Below are 7,353 nucleotides of genomic sequence, written 5' to 3'. Positions count from 1 at the left end.
GTGCCTTACTTCCCTCCATAACAGTCCAGTACATCAGTGTATGTTGGACGTTCCAGATCTTTTCCTCCTCCAGCAAGGTTATAGTGTTGAGTAAGTTAGCATATTCTGGATATATCTGCAGTGCCTTCAGGATCATCTCCACTTGATGCACTTAAATGAAATTCAAATATGACTTTAGAGCCTTCAATGTCAAATATGACTTCAAAGTGTAATGTAGAATGTTAGTGTAGGTTTTTTCTTTTTTAAATAGGATTTCTACAGTGCATCTGATAGGAAAACATCCTTAAAATTTGTCAGTCCCTTTGGAGGCTGTTCAAAAATCTCACTTCTTGTCTCAACTCCCTTACATTCCAGGACCCCCCGCCCCACATTCTTCTTTCTTTCCCTTTCTCTTTCTCCATGTGAGGTCACATCCCACAGCCTGGGATTAAAAGTGTTCCCTTTATTTCACTGAGTACTGCTATAATTGATTCACTTATTCACCCGTTTGTTCATTCAGCAAGAATTTGTTGGGTGTTTACCATGTGCCAAGCACTATTACCTGGGTCCTGAAGATACCAGAGTGTACCTTCTTTATCCATTCATCTATAAATGGACACTTGGGCTGCTTTCACATGTTGGCTATTGTAAATAATGCTGCAATAAACACAGGGATGCATATATCTTTTTGAATTAGTGTTTTCACGTTCTTTTTTTTAAAGACATTTTTAAATGTTTATTTTTGAGAGAGAGAGAGAGAGACAGAGCACGAGCAGGGGAGGGGCAGAGAGAGGAGACACAGAATCTGAAGCAGGCTCCAGGCTCTGAGCCATTAGCACAGAGCCCGATACGGGGCTCGAACTCACAAACTGTGAGATCATGACCTGAGCCAAAGTCGGACGCTCAACCGACTGAGCCACCCAGGTACCCCAGTGTTTTTGTTTTCTTTAGGTAGATAAATACCCAGTAGTGGAATTACTGAATCATACGATAATTCCATTTTTAATCTTTTGAGGAACCTCCATACCGTTCTTTATACTAGCTGCACTGGGTTCCCACCAAGAGTGCACAAGTGTTCCCATTTCCCCACAACCTCATCGGCACTTGGTATTTCTAGGCTTTTTGATTCTAGCCTTTCTGACAGGTGTAAGGTGATATCTTGTTGTGGTCTCAATTTGCATTTCTCTGATTAGTGTGGTATATATATACAGTGGAATATTGCTCAGAAAAAAAAAAGTATGAAATCTTGCTGTTTGCAATGACCTGGATGGATCTAGAAGTGAAATAAGTGAAATGAGTCAGAGAAAGACAAATACCATGTGGTTTCACTCATATGTGCAATTAAAAAAAAACAAAGACAAAAGAGACAAAAAACAGACTTAAATACAGAGAACAAACAAGAGGGGAGGTGGATGGGAGGATGGGGAAATAGGTAAAGGAGATTAAGAGTACAGTTATCCTGGGGCCCCTGGGTGGCTCAGTCGGTTAAGCGTCCGACTTCAGCTCAGGTCATGCTCTCACACTCTGTGAGTTCGAGTCCCGCGTCGGGCTCTGTGCTGAGGGCTCGGAGCCTGGAGCCTGCTTCGGATTCTGTGTCTCCCTCTCTCTCTGCCCCTCCCCTGCTCCTGTTCTGTCTCAGAAATAAATAAAAACATTAAAAAAAAGAGTACAGTTATCCTGATGAACACTGAGTAAATATGTAGAATTGTTGACTCACTATATTGTACACCTGAGACTAATGTAGCACTATGTCACCTATATTTCAATTAAAAAAATTAAAGGAAGAAAAATATTTGCATTTGAGTTGGTAGTACAATACCAATGGTACGAATGTCATATTACTTGGTTTTGAGTATGTGCCACACGCGTATGCAGATGCTATCCCTGGGGAAGCGAGCAAAGTGTAAACAGGAACTCTCTCTAGCATTTTCTGCAGCTTCTTGTGATTCACAAACGAGTTCAAAATATACAGTTATTTTTCTTTTCTTGTTTAAAGTGTATGTATTTATTTATTTAAAGTGTGTGTGTGCATGTGTATGTATGTGCGTGTGTGTGAGTGTGTCAGCAGGGGAGGGGTGGAGAAAGAGGACGAGAGAGAATCCCAATCAGGCTCTGCTCTGTCAGTGCAGAACCTGATGCGGGGCTTGATCCCACGAACCGTGAGATCATGACCTGAGCTGAAATCAAGAGTGAGCCCCCCCCCCCCCGGGGGTTTTTTTTTTTTTTTTTTTTTAATTTCTTTAAGATTTATTTATTTATTTATTTAGAGTGTGTGTGTGTGTGTGTGTGTGTGTGTGTCATCAGGGGAGGGGCAGAGAGAGAGGGAGAGAGAGAGAATTTCAAGCACACTCTATGCTGTCAGCCTGGAGCCCGATAGGGGAGTTGAGGTCACAAACCGCGTGATCGTGACCTGAGCCGATATCCAGAGTCAGATACTTAACCGACTGAGCCACCCGGGTGCCCCTAAAGTTATTTTTTAAAAGATGGGAAGATATAAAATGGATGAGATGCTCTTATAGAGCTGCCATTCGGATGGTTATGCAGAACATGCAAGTAAACAGATACATAGACAAGGTGTAGCGGGAAGTGTATGGAGGCATTTCATTGCGGGTTCTGAGGAGACCATGTTGCTGGGACTTCAATATATTTGTATTTGTCAAGAGCAGGTGCCAGGCAAGACCAGCTGAGTCTGACCAACGGGCAGAAAAGAAAATTATTGGAAGGTGCTGGTAGCTCGTTGCACTGCTGGGAAGACTTGGAGAACGGGCGGGAACCAAGGATGGCTGGGGTAAGCCACTGCACTCAGTGTGGGCTGTATTTGGTGGTTCGTGTCCGACGCACAGAATGATCACGATGGTTAGGACGCCAAAGGCATTGTGGTTTCTTCCTTGTTCTCTTTCTTGGATTGCTTGTTCTTGGAGAAGCCAGCCGCATGCACGGAGGGACCCCCAAACTGCCTTATGGAGAGGTCCACGTGGGCAGGAATGGGGTCTCCAGCCCACAGCATGTGAAAAGAGCCCATGTGGAGGGCTTAGAAGACGGCAGCTTCAGTATCCATCTTGACTAGAACCTCACGAGAGACCCTGAACCACAGCCACCCAGACCACACCTAGATTCCTGACTTCCAGAAACCGTGAGATAATAAAGGTTTGTCATTCCGAGCCTCTAAGTTTGGAGATAATTTGTTACACAGCAATAGGTAACTGATGCATGCTCCCTTCTTTCAATATTTATAGTCTATGGAAACAAACGTTTTCTCCTTGTATGATGCTCCTATTGGTCATCTGACCAAAGAGACACCTTTTGTAAAGGGAGACAAACCAAACCCTCATATGTTCACTCAGACCCAGGTCCTGTATGTCTGACCAATCTGCTTTCTTTTGTAAGTTCTCTGAGACTCGGGTTATGATCTGTAACTTGTGGATCTGATTGTAAGTTCCATTACCACCAACATCCCATATGTTAATACTAAACATGGGTGGGTGATAGTCCCCGTTTCTGCAAACGCTCCCGAGGCTAGAACTCGTATTTAAGAGTTTCCTTCTTTGCTGCTTATTCTGGATCCCCTTTGTCTTTAGCCAGCATCTTGACAGCTGGGGTTCTTTCCTCCTTTGAGTGATTCACACCTTCGTTTTTTGAGGGATCTGAGCCTGTGTGTGTAGGATATGGATCTTTCATTAACCGTTATGGTTTTGCAATATGGCAGTAGGAGATGTCTGCAGGTATTACTAGGTTCTTCCATTAGCTTCCCTGCTTTCCCCCCTCCCCTGCACAGCAGGGACACCATTTCCCTGAAAAATGGAGAAGAGATCTAATTTATCAATTTCTTACAGCGACAGCCTACTGTCTACTTCTTTTTTTTTCTTAAAAAAATTTTTTTTAATGTTTATTTATTTTTGAGAGAGAGAGAGAGCGTGAGGGAGGAGCTGAGAGGGAGAGAAGGAGACACAGAATCTGAAGCAGGGTCCAGGGTCTGAGCGGTCAGCACAGAGCCCGACGTGCGAGCCCATGAGCCTTGAGATCATGACCTGAGCCAAAGTCGGATGCTTTCCCGACTGAACCACCAACAGTGAACAAGTGAAAAGCAACAACGCGGAAACAAAACACCCAGTTCCAACTCTAGGAAAGCTGTCGGTGCCCTTTCTACTATTTACATCTTGCAGCCCCCAGAGCCTGTCCCCTACTGTCATTCTGTGTCATCAGTGACCATTTACTCACAAGTGAGTTTCCAAGATCATTTGTCGTCTTTGATTTTCTACCTTGTCCAAACCACCACTATATAACATAATTACAAACTAGTCATTAGAAACTACTCATAAACAAGGATACGGAAAAAATTTTTACAAATTATGGAAACTGTTTTGCAAAACCCAATGCAATGACGTTTGGCAACGTTCATGACCGGAAGGGTCAGCTCAGTGTAAAACCAACAACAAAAGAAATCCTTTCGTGTGTTTCAGGTAAATCTGGACAATAGAGGTTGCAGTGGATGCCTAACATTGTCTATGTCAGTGCTTGATGGTGTCAGGGGCAGGGGTGGGAGGAATAAAAGAAAAATGTTCTGGATTGGGAATCACAAGGTACAGGTTCTGATTGGGGCTCTCTGGAGACCTATTATTCAACACTTATTAACTGTGTTACCCTTGAAGTCACTTGACCTCTCTGTGCCTCGTTTTCATGTCCATAAAGTTAGAAGGTGTTCGATCCTACGATCCTGCAATAATGAGCCCGGAGAAGCCTGAAGTAAGATATTTAAAGATTTCCCAAGCACATGCAGTGGAAAGGTATCCTGTTTCTCTGCCAGCAGGTTTCTCAACGAAAGGTGCAACGTCCGATTCACGTGACTTCAGACCCAACTCCGGATGAAGCGGGAAGTGTTTACCACGTGGCCGTGGAATCTGGAAGTGGCTTCCAGGAATAGCCAGCCAGGTTGGCCAGGGAGGGCCACCCACATACCAGAAGAGAGGACAGTGGGAGAGAGAGGCCCTGAAAGGAGCCGGTCAGCCGTGATGGCCGTGCAGCCTGCGGTGACTCAGTCGGGTCAGCCGGACGGGTGTCAGCAGTGGGGAGGCAAGAGATCTTGACCGCCTAAGAGAGCTTGAATGTCTCGCTTCTACGGGGTGCTCTCTGCAGGGCAAAAGAATGGGGGGGTGGATTCCGTACACAATCATTAGCGGAGAGCTTGAGGCTGTGCACCGAGAGGCGACACAACGTCCGCCAGCGGACAGAGATGGTGGCTGATTGGGGTAGACGTGGTCTACACCGAGGAAGGTCTGAGCTCTGGCTCCGCGTGCTCTTACAAACTGGGCAGGCTCGCGACTGGAAGGGATGGAACAGAAGCTGTGTGCCCACCGTCAGCCGCTGGGAAGCGGCTGCACGCTTTTGGTCGTGTGGCGCTCACCTTGTGAAGTGTCTCGTGGCGGAAACGAAATCGCCCGCAAAATCCGAAGGCTCCCACGATGCAGCTGTTGGCAGTCGCTGTCTTTTCAGGCTCTTCTTCGAGCGCGGAGAGGCCAACATCCGGGGAGGAAGCCGGCCTGCAGAATGCTCCAGCCGGGCTGGCCTGAAACGCTGACCCCGCTCACCCTGTACGGGAGACCTTGTCCGATGAACCCCCGGGGTCCTGGCCTTGGCGCCTGGCAAAAATACGTGCCCCCACGGCCCCGTGCGCCACTCAGTCTGGTTTCACCACCCTCCCGACACACCGTGTGTCTGTGTTGCCTTCCTGGCTCTGCTCGGGCTTGGGGAATGTTCTGGGTAAGTGGCCTGACAGGTTCCCGGAGCCACCCACATCCTGCATTTGGCGACGGGTCTGCCCACCCGGGTCACCCGGTCACGGGTCACGGGTCGCCCTGCCGGGGAAGCACCGCCAGGCTCTCTACGGGTGGGCGTTGTACAACCTCAGACACCAAAGGGCAAACGCTGGGTGGTGACCACAGACGTGTGGACACAGGTGGTACAAGGCAGGCTCAGAGGAGGTAAGGACCAGGACTGAGATGTTTTCTGGAGGCATCGAGTTTGTATCTTATAAACCAGCTTAGTTGATGTGATACTTTGTGCCTAACCATTCTCCGCCATTTTTTTTTTTTTTTGGTTGTTGTCTCACTGGCCCTGAGTGCCGCCCTTCAGGTAGCATCAGATAGGAGCCTGGGCCAGGTAGGCTCCCGATGACCAGCCAAGACGGCTCCGGACCATTCTGGCAGTCATGTGCGGAATGGCAGGCACAGGCGGTCTCTTCACGTGACCTCGGGCCCCACTGGAGTGACCTGAGTACCCAGGAAACCAAAGGTCACGAGTTTCAAGGCCCCTCATCCCATTTTTGTTTTTTGTCTTTTCTGAACTTTTCCAAATAGATACACATCACAAAGATCTGTTCTTTTATTTAGTATTTTTTGTAGTTTGTACCTTGGTACACTTTGGCCTTTTTTGGGGAACCTCTATATCTGTTTAAATGAAAAGCTTCCATACTCATAACTTAGAATGGTTTTTATTTTTGTAATGTTTTATTTATTTTTGAGAGAATGTGTGAGCAGGCGAGGGGCAGAGAGAGAGGGAGACACAGAATCCAAAGCAGGCTCCAGGCTCCGAGCTGTCAGCACAGAGCCTGACGCGGGGCTCCAACTCGTGCTGTGAGATCATGACCCGACGTGGAGTCGGATGCTTAACCGATTGAGCCACCCAGGCGCCCCAGAACGTACAGGTGTTTAAGTAAAAGTATATGGTTATATGTCCATATAAAAGCTACTCAAAGCAAGGCCGATGACTGTGGAAAATGGAAAGTGAAAAGAAAAGTGTCAGAACGAGAAAGCATTAACATACTAAATAAAGAGACAAATGGGGTCAGTATTATTATAACAGAGCATTAAAATTCCCTCTCAACTTCCCAAGAACGAAGGTAAAAAGGCAAACGCATGTGCATATATAATTGCACCGCTCACAAGAGACAGTGCTCCTTCCAGTGGACAGTCTTCCCCATAAATTTTCAAATAGATTTGTCACATGGTCAAAGATACTTGTTTATCACAGTGTCTGGTTCACAGGAGGGACTCAATAAACATGTTGAACGAGTGAATATCGGATGTTAACGCTGCTGACATCGAACACCGTGGAAAACAGCAAAGTTCTGGTGACTTCCTGCGGGTATTGATGAGAGAGCCGAACCAGGTGCTGTGCGAAAAGCTTTATATCCACAGACTCGTTTATTGCACACAAACACCCACTGGGGTGTTGTTAACATTCCTGTTTCACGTGTGAGGAAGCTGAGGCATGAAGACATCAGGTTGTGTTTCCAGGGCCCACGGTGGGAAGTGGGGAGCCGGGGCTTGGATACAGTTGGCACGTTCGCTCGCCCATTCTGCCACGTTGCCCCACATT

Source organism: Panthera uncia, assembly GCF_023721935.1.
Source record: "Panthera uncia isolate 11264 chromosome A1 unlocalized genomic scaffold, Puncia_PCG_1.0 HiC_scaffold_16, whole genome shotgun sequence".
Lineage (NCBI taxonomy): Eukaryota > Metazoa > Chordata > Mammalia > Carnivora > Felidae > Panthera > Panthera uncia.
The sequence above is the reverse complement of the archived record's forward strand: the minus strand, read 5'-3'. Positions refer to the sequence as shown.